Here is a 17,078-nt window from a genome sequence, read left to right as displayed (position 1 = left end):
ACAGAGAAAAAGGGACAGAAGATCTTCACAAAGAACAGAGGCATATGTGAGAGAGGACCAAACTGGATAAGGATTAAAAAGCACCACATTATAAATGGGTACATACAGATTGAATGATGCAAAAAACTCAGCAAAACTGCATTTGTTTGTTGAGCTTATTTCAGTGAAATAAATCTTATTATTGTTCAACAAATGCAGTTTAGCATAAAGGCTATAAGAATGATCTCAAATATTTTTTTGGACAATTAATATTGTATTATCAACAGAATAATAAAACAGGAACAATGCACTGAACAATGCATATCATCACCATAAAATAATGGCAAAACTGATTTTAGCAAAATAAGTAAATTAAAAATAAAGATCTCCTTTTATTTGCAAAAGACTGAGTATGCAAAAAAAAAAAAAAAAATCAATTTTGGCTAAATCAATTAGGCCATTATTTTAGGAAGGTACAACAACAAATTTACACAAACAATGTAAATTTGTTTGTGAGGACACACACACACAAATGCACTTCAGCTAAATTAAGACAAAAAGTAGAGCTGGGCAGACAATTAGAGAAAAAAGGAACAGAGAAAAATTGAGAATTGTAAAAAAGTTGAATTCTAATGAGCTAATTAACTCAAAACAACTGGAAAAGTTTCCTGTGCCTCTAAGTAATCTCTCAGTCTGGGTCACTAGACTATTAAACATTGGGGAGACCGCTAACTGGACAGATGTCCAATAAGACAGTCGTCAACATCCTGCACAAGAAGGGCAAGTAACAAAACACCCTTGCTAAAGAAGCAGGATGTTTACAGAGTGCTGTGCCCAAGCATATACAGGGAACATTTTATGAAAAGAAAAAGTGTGGTAGTGTGGTGCACAGCCTTGAGAGGATTGTCAGAAAAATGCCATCCAAAAATTAGATGGAGGCAGATTTCCAAGAAGTAGACTGAGACTGGGCTCAGCTGGCAAATCCTACATACAGGCTACAAGGCTAAGGAAAGAAAGAGACTAGACTGTTGCTCTGTGGTCCAGTTCACTTTTTAGATGAAAGGAAAGTTTGCATTTCATTGAGATTTTAAGATCGTTTAGTGGAGGAAGTGCAAAGAAACACAGAATCCATATTTTTGTGAAGCTTTCACAGTCAGAGATGGTTTGGGGTGCCATGTCATCTGCTGGTGTTTGGTCCACAGTCAAGGCAGCCATCTACCAAGAAGAAGTAGAGAAACGTCATGCTTTCTAATGTGCCGACAAGTTTTACTGAGATTCTGGTTTCATTTTCCAGCGGGTTTGGACACTTGCCCACACTGCCAAGGATATCAAAAACTGGTTCAGTGACCGTGGTGTTACTGTGCATGATTGGGCAACAAAACTGGCCAGACCTGAACCTCATAGAGAATATATGAGTTATTGTTAAGGGGAAAATTAAAGATAATCAGCCCAATAATGCAGATAATCTGCAGGCTGCTATTAAAGTAACTCGGGCTCCCATTACATCTCAGCAATGCCACCGGTTGATTGTCTCTATGCCACGTCCTAGTGATGCAGTAACTCATGCAAAAGGAGGCTCGATTAAGTATTGAAAACAGAAATAAATGTAAATACTTTTCAGAAGCCTGACATTTGACATTGCTGAGAATTTAAGCTTTCATTATCAGGAGGATATAGTCAACAAAATTACAATAAAAGATGAAATATTTAATTCCACCAATCTATACAATAGTATCATTTTTGGAGGTGAAGAACAAAAAAAATATTGAACTTTTTCACAATATTTCATCCAATATGGTTTACATTCTATTATAATCATCATTCATATAGCAGCATTAATCTGAAGATGGCACACACTATAGTGGTACAGTATGAGTTAATGCAATCAAAAAGCAATATATATTTAAATGTAAATCAGACAGAATCCTTTGGCCAAGCATTTAGCCTTTGAAGCAACAAAGTCTTTGTGAGGCAAAAGGTGAGAAGGGCTGAAAAGAAAGGCCTGAATCAGCTAGATTGCATCCAATTTTAAATGTAATTAATGACTCACAGAGAAGGATTATGCTGACAGGATTATTCTTGACAACAATGTAGAACCCGCTGCCACTCACAAAAACACATACTTGCTATTCATGCAAACGTTAACCCTCTTTAATCCAAGATCACAACGGCTTTCTAATGAACACACATGCATGGATTTAGAATAGTTAAGTGTCTCTTTAAAGTGACCATTCAATAACTTTCATTACTGCTTAGGCTGATTATTTTTCTTCATATTGTCCTTGTATTACCTTAATGCAATTCTGTATTTTTAAACTTTTACTAAGGCAAGACAGTTCTCTTAAGGTCTTGCCAACAATAATCTACTGCTTAAGCAGTGCAGTGCAGGCAACTCAGTCAAGTCCTGTGAACTTTGCAGAAGAACAGAAATGTTTGCTTTGCCCTGACATTTGATCTCATGGCCTTGACAAGGATCTCAAAACTGTCTCCAGGCAAATAAGAGCTGTCTGGTGTTTCTCAGGGCAATGCAAAATCTAATTAGTGAAAGTCATGTTAATTTCAAGCAGCATTTCATTAAAGAGAAAAACATGATCAGCAACAAAGAGTTCATGTCTGATTAATCTAATAATGCTTAGTTTGTTTGTTTTAATCACATTTAACGATTAAGAAGCAGAGACGGGTCTAAGTCATCTAGACAGAAGGATTTCATAATCTGCTTGTCATGGCAACCGTCTGATTTCCTGCCATTCGTCACAGTATGGATGGGCAGGATGAGCGGGTGGTGTTCCAACACTCCACTTACAACAGAGCGTTGCTCTAGCCTCAGGATGAGACTGCTCATCTTCAGAGGAAGCTAAGGTATCAATTTACTTTAAAGAGTCTCCATGCCAGCATGAAATTCTGATGAAATGCACCATAATGAGCATGAATAAAAACTAAATTATCTACTAAAATTATCTACTAAAATAAAACAAGCTCAGTATCTCTCAGATTCCTGATGCCAAGCTGTGTCAACAACCACTTCCAAATGTGTGACAATAAAACATAACTTTAAAGAAATAAAAGGTAAACACTGAACTATGATAATTATCTGTTGTTCTGTAATGCTATTCTGGGAAGAAATTCAGAACACAAAAAGTGAGGATCAAACTTTTAGTGGAAGAGCTATTTAAGGTGGTGTAATGATGCAATGTATGTGATTGTTTTCTGGCTGCTTAAAAACAAACTAGTCTGTGCTGTGTTGCTATGGGACTGCCTAAAATACAGATCTGTGCCTTTCTGTAGAGCTAAAATGGCTTTGTTGGGAGGAAGACATGGAAAAAGCATGCCGTACTATATTCCTCGTCATTCATAACAACAATAAAACAACACATCAATTGTATTTGAAATTTTTAATGAATGTTGTCCGTTATATTCAGGAAGAATTCCCACTTTTAGGATACAATGACATAATAAGAGTGTTTGTCTAGAAAATTTGGTTTGTTTGGTAAGGTGTGAATGTGCAATTGATTTCTGATGTGGGCCAAAAAAGCGAACTCTGGTCTACCTAAAAACCTATAAGTTGAAATGAACTCTCACAAGGTTTTCAATGCATATGTGAATGCTAAGCGGAACCACTATAGAAAAGCAGGACGAGAAGTACAGTGCAGGGCATTCTGGTTAAATGCAACTAACAAATGTTTGTCGGTCTAACAATACTGGGAAAAATGGCTCACGGACGACAAAGGAGAACTCGTACAACTGCTAAAAATCTCATGCCACTCCATTTTTGTTTACATTAGAAGCAAGTTGCCCTCAATTCTTCTTCAGAGAAGAACCTTCAGTGGTTCTTGGTGCAGCGCCACCGCAGGCGAGGGGGAGAACAGATTTTTCAAAGGATTTATTTGGTTTGACACATTGCAGTGTGAAAGCAAACCACACTAGCTGAAAATGTGACAAATGTTGCAACTTTTGTCCCAGTCAAACCAAGTCTTGTGTGAAAACGAGTACTTTCACTATTTTAGATATGGATTATATTTATTGCATTAGACGTTTGTCTATGTTTGTACATGTCTAAGAAATCTAAATAACAGTGACTAATTCTAAAAGAACATACTATTTCTAAAGTGTTTTGCTGCATCGCAAGGATTTATGGCAACCATTTATTTATGCAACTACACTGTAGGGGATAGTGTGCTGAATAAGGTATAGGCCATGAAAATACTTATGTTGAAATTTTAAAAGAGCTCATCAGATCCTCCTCCCTCAGGAAAAAATAAAAAAATAAAAACTCATTCCTCATCAGTGGGTGCTATCACTTGAATGGAATCAATCAATTGTGTTCCGCTTGGCTTTGCTCTTCTTTGCTCTTCGTTTCCAAATCCAATCTCTTCCATGTCATCTCAGAGCACATTTATAAGGGCCCAGCTTCTTGATTATCTCCCTCCCTCGCCTCAACTCCCCCGCTGCTGCATGCTCCAATGTATTAAATTAAATGAGGTGTCTGTCCAGGTCACCCCTTACCCCAGCTTCCAACAGCACCCTCCTTTGCTCCCCCAACACCACCACCTCACTGTTCTCACTGCTGGTAATCAAGGGAGAAGACCCTCCCTGCTAGTTTTGTGCCAGCCTGACTGCATAAATTAGCATTAATGAGAGCTGAGAAGACCTGCAGTAAAGGGAGGGAGAGCAGGACTGAAAGGAACAAAAACAAAACAAGGGGAGAGAAAACGGCTTCAAATAGAACACTAAAAAAGGTTATATTTCTATGTCATCATACCATCTATTTACTTTCCAATCTGTCCATTCGGACATTCTGTACGCTAGCTTTTCTCTTTTACAAGCCATCTCCTGGAGGCAAACCCTGACAAAGCTCTGAGGGGCAAAACAGCTGTGGCTTGGGTTCTTGTAATAAATGAATCATAGATGAGGTTTTGTGAACACCGTTACCATAATCCCATGGCTCGAGCTTAAAATGCGACGGGGTGCAAACGTTTTTGTTGTTTATCAAATATTGATGCATACATAATTATTTGAGCATAAGTGTGCAGATTGTGTGAATATGTAGATGCATGTCAGTGGCAGAGCCATTTTCAGTACAGGCTTTACAAAAGAAAATATGATTCAGGTGAATCGTATTAGACTTAATCACCTTGGGGATGGATATAATTATCTTGTCATAACAAAGCACTGAACATTTGATGTGTTTTATTTCGATAGTATTTATATGTATTTAGTAGACTATGATGCCTAGTAACCAGATTGCATAAAACTGTCAAAACAGCAGGCTAACATAAGCCACATTAATGCTGCTTACTCCTCTTCCCTGCTCAAATCCAACAATCACCATTACCTGTTATAAATGTAGGAAAGAATCGCTAAGTCACTTCATTCTGCTGCTCCCTAACTTTAATTGCTTAATGCATTCTTTAATGCAGCACCACTCAGCTTCTCTCAGCTCTCCCCTTCACCCAATTTTTCCAACTTTTCCCTCCACTTTTCTTTATCTCCTCCAGTGCCACCTCATTTACTACCAAGTTCTTCCTGGTAATTAAAGTTGAACTAAATGTCAGCTTCTAGTTTGAGGATAGCAAATTGGCACAATCACCCAATAACTGTCCAGTGTGGTGTTTTCCCAAAAGTCACACAGGAGCGACTTCTAACCAGATTTTTAATTAGAGCCTCCCACATTCAGTTACATGACCAATGAAGCGGCATGTCTAATTTAGGCATATTGGACAGTTGTGTTATACTTTAATTGTATTGTTAGCAGTTGACACAGATTAGGATCTGTTGCAAAGGACAGGCTCTTATTGGTGTTACCACACTGGAAAAGGCAGAAAATAATTTAAACCAGTTGTCCTCAAATGGTGGATGGCTCTTCATATCCCACCTCAAACTTATTCTTATTCAAATACAACTGCTAGATTTTGATTAAAAATATTTCTAATCTATATCCTTTTACAAAATTAAGCTCATTTTAAGGTTCAGCAACTCTTCAAGATTTTGTGATGGAAGATTCAGGCTGGTTGGTCATTTGTTTTGAGAGAGCAAAGATAAAATAAGTTAAAAGATAAAAGTTGCAATTCAGTCATTTAGAGCCTCTGAGTGTTCATTCTTCATGTGTTTAAAAACCTATTCAGTTATGCTGAGAGACAAAGCAAAACTAACAAAGTCAATATTCACTACAGTTAAACATTATTCATAACCACTAACAAATAAGGACGTTTGGTTTAATGAAATAATAGATGAATATTCCGATTATGATATTGGTCGCTATTAACCTACACTATACTTAGTCTTCACTATTTGCTCTATTTTACTCCCTGAACTTTGCATCCCGGTCATAAAGAATTATACTCCAACATAAAAAACAGTCTGCTTGTCAACAAACATTTACCTTTTGATATTACCTTTGCTAACTAAATGTCAGGATGGACTATCTATTTCAATATTGACTTTTAATTTGTTAGTCACAAAAAGAATAAAACAAATGAACCAAGACTGCATAAATTTATCAGGCTCCAGTCAATGATCAGATTCTTTTATGGGAGAGCCAAAAAACTAGTCTGCTGCCTTGCCTCACTTTAAAGAACTGAAGAGCATTTTCTGTACAGGCACCTACTATGGCTCAGAGTTTTGATATTTAACAGCTTTTCTCTTCCAGAAGAAGCAACTAACGGAACTATTCCTGCCATAAACTTTACATACTCTCTCCAGTGCTTATGTTTTCTGTTCCCTCCAGCCAGTTGCAGCTGCAGGGTCCATCCTGTTAAAAGGAAGTCTGTCTTTCTGTTGCCACCACATACTCGCTCAAGATGGTTCTCTACAGCGGCTCCATTAGGTTCACCTAGTTTGACTTCTCTTGGCATTATATGAGCAACTATCTTTGAAAGTACATATACTATATGTATGGACAGGACCGTACCGAACTATACTGTACTTGAATCAACAGTTATGATTGTTAATAATAGTGATTCATATTGATATGGTAATCTTTCATTGGATGACCACCTTAGGTAAAACTGTGTTAGAATGATATGGATTGGAATTGTTTGGTCCCTAAAGTACCATTGGATTATTGAATTATTTAAATTTGGTATGAATTGAATATAAATGATTAGTAGAATTGCATCTAACACACAAGAATAACAAGGACACTATTTAACCAGGTTAAGGTAATTATGTTTCTTCAGAGATCCTTTGGAGTGTTGCGCTGTCAGACATGAAAGCATAAACAGGCAGAGCCTTGATTTAGTGTCTAGGATGATAGATTAGAATTGTAAGGACAATAATGTTCATGTCCAAAAGTGCTGCCGGAGTCAACCACAGCATCGTAAACATTTTACGACATCCCAAAATGGTTTACTGGTTTTAAGACGAAAGTGATGATGTGTGTTTAATACTAAGCAATTTACTGCCAAGGAACATTACTGCAATCTTGTCATACATCCTCATCATTACAAACAAACAATAAAACTGATATGCTAATTACAATCAGAAAACCATCCTTAGTACACAGATATACTGTGAAGTATATTTGATATACATTTAAACAGGACAGTTAATTGTCTAATCACTTTACTAATAAAGCTATTTTATATAAACACAAACGGCTGCTCCCTTTCACAGTTGTTTTCAAACACCTGATTTTCCTCACCTGTATCTAGTGTCATTCGTGACTCATCCCTCAGTATTTAAGCTCAGTGGTTTTTAATTGTCCTTTGCTGGTTCCTTCCCTTACATAATCTGTTTCCCTGTCATTCCACTGTCTGTTTTTTCTGGTCAGGCCCCCTGATCTGTATGCTTCTGTTGTCTTTTATTTAAGACTCAAAGCAACCTGGGCTTCCTTTGATATCAACATTTTAAACTACTTTGAATAATTAACTACTAACTGTACTGTTTGACAACTAGGACCAACTGGAATGTATGTGTGAATGAATTGAAATGACTACTAAAGTGCCTGGAGATTTGTTGTGAATTGGCACAATATAAAGTTGAACTGAAAACCTTCACCTTGATCATCCTGAACTTCTGCATGCATTTTGGTCCAGCTAAAACTCATACATCATGCATGTAAAAAAAAACAAAAAACAATATGAATGACTTTTCATTTCAGTGCAGTTAGCATCCGTCCACCAGTCTTGAGTAAAGAGCTGGACTGCATAATTTAAGACAGACCAAAGCAATCAGAGTTTATCATTACAAATGTTATATGGAGAGACAGTTTTCCCCCATACTTTATTGTAATAACAGCAATTAGTATCATTTACATGCCTTTAAAAAAGCTTGCAATTGTGCGACTTATGTAACATTTCTAAACTTGTATAGCCATAGCCATCAGCAGAGATAATCAGGTAATGTTAGACAAATAAGGCTATTTGTCTATGGCCGTAGTTATTGCAGTCAACTACATAACAAAGACCGAGACATAGTCAGGTTCAAAGTTCACTCTGTGTTGAAAAGAACTGAAACTGGGGTCAACTGAGAATGAACATTGAACATTCTTATGGAGAGACTTTATATACACAAGCCAGCACACCCTTTCACATACCCACGCCTAAACACGTGTTTAGATTCAGGTGTTTCCAGGTACATTGGGTTGTGGTTGCCACTAGGTACATCTTATATTACCTCTGACTGTGTAATTTTCAATTATGCTATAATTGTTATTGTATATGCAAGGGTTGGTTTTTGCTGTAGTTTCTTGGTTCTTGTATTTCTAGGTGCAGAAGCAGACTTCTATAGTGTTGTCTGGTATACTCTATACTTCTTTCTCTCATCTACTCTTATCTCCTCCTTTCCCTTTAAACTTTGTACCCTACCTTTCTCTATTTCTTTTCCATTTTCATGTCCATTATGTTTGGAGAAAAAGATAGAAAATGACAACCACACCATGCATGATGTATTAATGGACTTATCCTTAAGACAGCAGTTAGCTTTCTTGAATAACTGTTTCCTTTCAAGTTAAATTTATCCTTGAACCACTAAAGCTTAGCAAAATTTTAGAAACATTATGTTTCTCCTAATAATTGTTTATTTTGATAGTTCTGTGCCAGAATTTTCTTTAACCGACCAGTTACTACTTATTAGAACTATAGAGAAGTGAAAAGGGAAAGACAGGTATTGAAACTATGTACCACATGACTTACATGAAAAGTATATAAAAGTAAACAAAGAAAAAAGAGAAATGACTGCAGATAAAAGAGGTGGACGGCTGCAATATAAGCAAGGAGAAGGGAAAAGGGTGAAAAATGGAGACGAAAAATTAGGTTATGTATATTGCTGGCAATTCACACATGCACATTCCATCTGAGATCCCATCAGCTGTCAAATTGGGAAAGAGATGGTGATTTGGGAGTGGCAGGAATCTCAACAAGGCTAGGTCCAGGCACACCACTGAGACCTAATCAAAACACAATCACGTTTTGGTGCCTGAACAGACGAACACTGGCCCACACCAATATCACTTAAGGTCTCCTCTCACATTCACACCCAGGCAACTCTGAGGTCACTATTTTTATCACACACATAATCATGCACATGCACACAGAAAAAACATTATATTGTAGTCACACATGAACAAACACATTCTGTCCCACGTAATCAAAGTTTGGCCTATTTCAAACTAACCTCTGCTTTAAGTTGTCGAGATGATGTATGAAACTTCCCAGTTAAGGATGGGCTGTTATCGCTCTGTATGACCTGTGACTTCAGTTTATCTCCATTATGCAGTGGTTCATTTCAAAACCTTCACCTCTGTTGCTAGTTATTGGTGTGGCAGACACAGATAGGAGCTGCAGCTGGATATAGGAATAAGACCAAATGCTTCTTCAACTGAATTTACCTGACCTCTCTAATTCCCTGTCCCTCAAGACAGCCCTTGTGTGCCAATACTCAAGCCCACAGCCCACTCACTGAGGTGTGACAGCCTCACGACTGACCGACTCCCTGGTCAGCATTCTCACTGTTAATCCACACAGATAGGCCAAATGCTGACCACTAGCAAGTAATTGCTTGAAGGAGGCTCTGGCAAAGCCACTTGGATGTGGGAACAGGTGTCTGAAAGCAAAAGGAGAGCTTTATTTCCTGTGATTTTCTCCGTTCTGCTGATCTAAGTGCTTCCATTGGGTAGATATCAGTGGTAAGATTAAATCTCCAATGTTATGAATTTATAATCAAGGGTTTTGTGAGTATGCCTCAACTTTAACCCAAATACTGAATGTTTACATTTCTGTCCTAGAAAAAAAACAAGCTTGTGTGGAAAATAAAAAGTTTGTTGTTCTAACAGGGAAGACTGTGAAGACTGTAAAGCATTTCCTTATTTACTGCCTCCTATTGAATTTGGCATCATTTTCTGAGAGAACAAAGAGGGTCAATTGTCAAGGCTCCATTGTGTCAAGAGCCCTATAAAATCCTCTTGACTTCAGCAACAAGAAAAAAAAGACAGTGGTGAGAAGATAAACCCTTGATGTGATTGATGCTTTGACTTTTCTAATGCAGAAATGTCATGAATTAGAATACGCTCTTAGATGGAAACCTAGTCAATGTAACATCTGTTCTCTTCCTCTTTACATTTTATTTTAGATTATTTTAGTAATTGAGTAAGCTGCAGATTATTCTGACCATTAATAAAGTAACTGAACAAAATAGTTTAATAAAATAAAATTTTGGTAAATGTTGTCATAACAGCAGTATTAATATTGGATATCAATATCGGCCTAAATTTTAATATGAATGGATGAAAATATTAATCCCAGAGGGAAATTCACATATTTCAGTACAACCCACGCACTTTGCTGCCATTCGCTCCGAACTAGCCACTTGGCAGCAGCTCGGGGAGGCTGTTGTATTCCATGCATTGTGCCAGTCAATTTAAGAATGCCTATGAATGCCCGTAAAATGACGAAAACCCGGACATGTCCAGGAAAAAGAGGACATTTTGTCACGTTATCTTATGCCAATAGCAGATAGTATTTGTCAACAACTCATTGGCGGACGTAAGAGCGTTGCAAAACACAAATAATTATCCAGACAGAACAAATGCTGCTAAGTAGTAAAACATAATTTAATGAAGCTTCAAAATAGATCATTTTCCTTGAGGAATTGTAATAATAGAGGTACTTGAATCACTCAATGAATTGTTATAGCCCTACTTGCAACAATTTCCAACAAATGGCTTAAAGCTACTTTATAGAATGATGGTTTATTTTTTTTAAAAAAACAACAAAAAAAAACCTTATCGAATAGTCACGTAAAGGTCAACGAAAAAGCTTTTTTGTGCAAATTAATGGTTCTAACCGATCTTCAGTATGACAGCAGGTGTCTAGAACAGGCAGTCTGAAAGAAGGGATAAATGCTGAAACCACCCAAAGGTTTCAGGGTGTCTTTTGGGTCCAGGGAGCAGACTAAAAACACAAGAGAATGAGGAAAAGAAGCAAAAATGCTTGGGTTTAGAAAAAAAGAGCAGTGAATTTTGATCACACAGACACTTAGCTGTCCTTTTGAGAAGGATTATGGAGTTTAAGTGCTACAGTGTAGTTTCAGATATACTAGTCCACAGACAGCACCCCAAAGCTTGGTATCAACTTAACACTGACACACCACACCATGGCTTCAGAGATTACAAGGGGTCTAGATGTGCCTTTTTTGACACAAAGTGCAGTGGTGTATACTTTAACACTCTTCTTTCTCTTCATTTTCTTTTCCTCTCATCTGCTCTTGTCTCCCTCACAGACCCTTTCTGTGAAGTGGCACAGAAGAGAAAGAGCTGAACGCCTGTGTCTGCTTACTGGAGCAAGTGAACATTTGAAGTGACAGAGGGTGATGCTGGCTTGAGTGCTGGAGAAAATGCCTCTAAGCTAAGTGAAGGACCATTAGGGAGACAGTGTTAAGATGCATGCATGTAGACAGGGCCTACACAATGTTCACCTTGAACAGTTTGGTTTCATCTGCCTAGGAGAGCAATCACATGGGGAGAGTGCAGCATCAAACTCCAATCAAACTCTATCTCAGCTGACAACAAAATCAAACTGATGTACTCATGTCAAAAGGTCCAATGACCCACACAACATGTTATTACTCATGCACAGTGGCTAGCTATTATTGAGATACCTTCTCACTTTTTTCAGCTGTTTTGGTGTTTAGCGACTCATCAGAACCTTTCAAGAGTGACCACAACACTGACGGTCTGAGATGAACTTGTCAAAAAGCAACAATTTAAAATGAAGGCAAAGACTGAAACAATTTTATATACTGATGTGAGGGACTGAACTCTCCACCTGTTCAGGTGAACAGGTTTTATTTCTGATACGTTTTGGAAGAAAATGTCTTTGTAGTCTAATGTGTGTTATAAAATTATAAAACACACATTAATTTTAAGATAATAAAGCACACATTAAACTGTAAAATCTTATTCTAAAGAGCAAGATTTACAAAATTAAGGGTAAAAGCAAAATCTAGATAGTGAAAGCTATCTGGTTTTTTGTTGTGACTTTTTGTTGTGCCTTCAGCCAAGAAAAATCCTGTCAGAGCAGATTACGCAGCAAAAGTATAACTACACACACCTGAAAAAAGTTGACTAATCAGTTTGTGAGTTCATGATTATGCAAAAAAAAAAAAAGTCTACAGTGAGTTTGATCAGAATTATTACAATATTTGAGTTAAGAGACGCCATCTTCTGCGATATTATGAATGAACCTGGAGAGTGTAAAAAGATCAGGTCAGATAGGCTGCTGTTTGACCAAGAGAAGCACAAAAGTAAAGTGACCATGAGGATGAAGTCATCAACAAACTTTTAGCCTTTTTGCAGCTGAAGCTATGATGCCCTTTAGTTTTGTGAAAAGGTTAAGGTGTAAAGAACTGAAAATAGCTGTTGTTTGACCAAAATTGAAAACGACTGACTAATATACTGGTTGCGGATTAAACCTTGGAGGTATTTTGCTTGGTAAATCACTTGTTTGTCCATTTCAAAAGCCACAAAAATATATTTTTCTTCTGCACAGTTATGATTACCAACTCCGCATTTTTCCTCACAAGTATATTTTAGGTATGAAAATTAAATCTACACTGAGACAGTTAATAATCTGTTGGTTTGCTTTTATTACAATTTTAAATGTTTTTCTTAAAAAATGTGTTTGTAAATTGAACTGTTCCGAGTATGTTCTGCCTCTTACTAATTTAGGCTTCTTGTCCCCCTCCTCCCTCACTGCACACACTCTTGACCCTGAACAGAATAAAATGAACGCTGAAAATTATTTGGAAATGAAATCTGTAGAAGTAAAACTTTTGATTTTTGAATCACTAAAATTAGACACTGGAAAACAGGTCAGGATTTTTACAAATGCAGCAACACCAGAACAAAGATAAAGAATTAAGCAGCCTCGTCTCTATCTTCTCTCTTCTAACCAGTTTTTGCAGACTTGGAAATTTCTTAAATAATTCATGTTGTTAATAACCATCTTGCTCTCTCTTGGCACAGAGCAGTCCTGTGCAAATATAGCAATGTGCCTTTGTGTACACTTGTGACGGAACAGCAAAGTGAAAATGGAACTGTGTTTGAACAGTGCAGTGAAGGTGTACGTATGAATGTGTATGTGATTGCAGTATAAGTTATCAAAGAGTAGGCAGAATTGACTCATCTGATAGTTGACTGTGGTTATTAGGTGAGCTATTGAGTCAACACAGAGGAAATCACAGATGCCTTCCCACAAAGACAAAAAACTCAAGGTCACAAGCTGAGCTGTTTTTGTAACCGCCAAGTAGTTGGAGCAATGATAATGGCGCATGAATAGTGCAATGACAAAATATAAGAAAAACTCAATGGTTGCAGTCCAGATGACAAAGTCACTTAATGAAACTCTCATTACAGTCATTGTTAGCAACATCACATCATCGTCATTTGGTCTTATTCAAGGCTGGTATTGTTCTGGATTATGTGTATTACATTCTCTTTGTTACTGTCTCACAATCAGAGCACTTGTGAGCTCACCATTTTATAAGTCCATCTGTTTCTCAAACGGGTGGAGGGGAGTAACAATACTGGGCACATTCTCTGCAAAGATGACCTTGGCGCGTCTGATGATTTGCAGAGAGCAGCAATATCAATAATAATGAAGAAATTAATAAGTCGGTGCATTGGCCTGGGGTCCAGACTAAAAGAGACGGTGGAAGGGGGCATGGCTAGCAGAAAAGAGAAAATGGAAAAAAGGTTAGGGTGGTGTACAAGAGGGGGTGGTAAGTGCACGATTTCCTTCGCAGCAGTGTGGTGCTGCAGTCCGCGCTGTCACACGTCAAAGAGGGAGCAAATCAAAGGCAGCTCTTTTGATGAATATAAAACAGAGAGTCCTGCTGAGATGCACTCTCCCTCCCTCCCATTCTAATCACACAGCCGCAGAGGAGACTGGCTGCACCAATTCAGCCCCCCACCCCCCTACACCCCAGCACAAAATGAAAGGCGAGAAGAAACAAGGAGAAGGGGACAGCGAGCACACACAATCACAACAAAGCCTGCTTCATAATAGCAATAAACACTTGTTCTCTCGAGACATCTGCGCAGAATGCTGGGTGTGGTGTGGTAAGATACAGGAGAAGCTGAAATGGCATCAACAATTTCTTACCCCCCACCAACCCTGAAAAAAAGGTTATTTTTCAACAAACAACAAACAATCCAATATTTCTCTATGTATGAACTGTACATTTCTCTAAGTCTTAAGGGAAAACATCTATTTTATATTTGCTTCAGAGCAGCTGCACTGCTAACAAAAATGGTGAATTTAAAATGTTCTCCTTAGCAACACTAAAAATGCTAACTCAGTAACACAGTCAAACATTTTCCCCTGATAATAAACTCATAAAATCTTTCAACAAATAAACCTAATATTATCTTTAACAAACAGCTAATGAGTATTGTGTTTTAAGTGTTAAGTATAATTGCTAATGTAATGATCATTAGCAATTACATACTCTCCATTCCTCCATTTTTTATCATTTTAGTATAAACCTCTAAATAAGAATTTTCTCTAGTTTCAAACAAATCTCAATGTGCATCATGGCTTCTATTCCCCTGGGAATTTGCTCCACCATTGGTCCCCAGGCAGTATTTGTGTGTGACACCAAAACCCACTCCCACCCAAGTCCTGAGCCCAGAAAGTGGCACATGCATGGGTGTCGCTGCCGTTTCACCTCCTGCCTGCTGAGGTATAAGGCAATTTCCTCAGAGTGGCGCATGGTGAGGGAGAGTGTAAAGGGCTAGCCGCAGCCCAGCTCTGCTGCTCTCTTTGATACTGTCAAGGAAGAGTAATGGCTCTCTGCAGCAACAGCCACCACCAAACTAATGTAGTGTGACTTTGGTTCTCCTTTCCAACAGATTACCACTACAGTGAAGAAGAAGGAGATGGGAAGATGACAGCGAAACTGTTAAAAATGTAAAGAGGAACAGAAAAATCTATACAAGACATAGCAGAATCATCTCACAGTTAAGATTAAAATTTCCCAACTTATGATACTCATGTGTCCTCAGCATGTTTGCAGTTGCCAAATTCCTACTAACCAAGCAAGGTCTAACTCCTGTTAGTCAGAACGGCTCTGAACAGTAAATTGCCAGAGGGATGGCAGCACAGTAAGCCAAAGCAGCAGGGTGAAGAGTTTGTACAAAATTTTGGTATGGTCAACTTTATTTTTATCTCCAGTGAACATGGAAGTCAAATTGATTTACATTTTGATTATTATTTTACCCTAATAGATATGGAAAACATACTAGACTTTTCTGATGCTCTTAAAAGTTGCTGTGGGTGATCTTGAACGAGACCTTGAACACCCAAGTTAATTTTATGTACTCAGATAAAGGAACACCAAAACTAGCCTGTGAAGAGTGAACACGTTATTATGGCAGAACTAAGTTAAGCCAAAAAGTAATGGCAACCACCTAGTTTTGTGTTTACAAAAAAAGACGTGGCTTGTACAGCCACATGGAAACATGAAACCAGTGAAATGCATCCACTCTAGATTTGTATTTCAAAAATGATTGTCTGGTCTCCCAAGACCCTGAAGCCTTGTGGATACAAAGCCTAAATGATTAAAAAAACAACTGCGTTTTCACCTAAAATTGTCTCTGTGTGGATAAAGCCTGAAGGCTCCCACATACTCTGGGACAGGGGTGTGAAACTCCAGTCCTCAAGGGCCGCTGTCCTGCAGTTTTTAGATGTGCCACAGGTACAAAACACTGGAATGAAAAGGCTTAATTACCTCCTTCTTGTGTAGATAACTTCTCCAGAGCCCTGCTAATGACATAATTATTCTATTCAGGTGTGGTGCAGCAGAGCCACATCTAAAAGTTGCAGGGCAGTGGCCCTCCAGGACTGGAGTTTGACACCTGTGCTCTAGGATATGGAGCATATTCTGTGAGCCATGCTGACTCTGGGCGGCCGGTTGGGATTTCATAGTCAAGCATACTGATAGCCTATATTTCTCATGACAAATTCTTGGGCTGCACAGTGGCGCAGTTGGTAGCACTGTTGCCTTGCAGCAAGAAGGTCCTGGGTTCGATTCCCGGCCGGGGTCTTTCTGCATGGAGTTTGCATGTTCTCCCTGTGCATGCGTGGGTTCTCTCCGGGTACTCCGGCTTCCTCCCACAGTCCAAAAACATGACTGTGAGGTTAATTGGCCTCACCCCCTAGGGGTGAGTGTATGTGTGAATGGTTGTTTGTCCTGTATGTCTTTGTGTTGCCCTGCGACAGATTGGCGACCTGTCCAGGGTGTACCCCGCCTCTCGCCTGCAACGTAGCTGGAGATGGGCACCAGCAACCCTCCCGACCCCATTAGGGACAAAGGGTGAACAGAAAATGGATGGATGGAAATTCTTTTATTTCCCACAGTCCTATTGGATACAAGCAAGTTTGATGAGCTTCTTGGGCATCTAGCCCTGTTTCTTCTCCTTCAGTTCAGTCAACGCAAACCTGTGTGCGGGACAGAGAGTGGCAGTCATGCTGCACATACCTGCAACTGGTTGCACTGGCTCTCAACCTTATCAGCTCGGTGTCACATGCATAATTGTTTGATATGAACACTGTTTCCTGCTGAGCAGTTTACTGTGCAACACAGAGTATGCGTACGCGGTCATA

This window comes from Xiphophorus maculatus, chromosome 4 (genome assembly GCF_002775205.1).
Source record: "Xiphophorus maculatus strain JP 163 A chromosome 4, X_maculatus-5.0-male, whole genome shotgun sequence".
NCBI classification, from domain to species: domain Eukaryota; kingdom Metazoa; phylum Chordata; class Actinopteri; order Cyprinodontiformes; family Poeciliidae; genus Xiphophorus; species Xiphophorus maculatus.
This window is presented reverse-complemented; position numbering follows the sequence as displayed.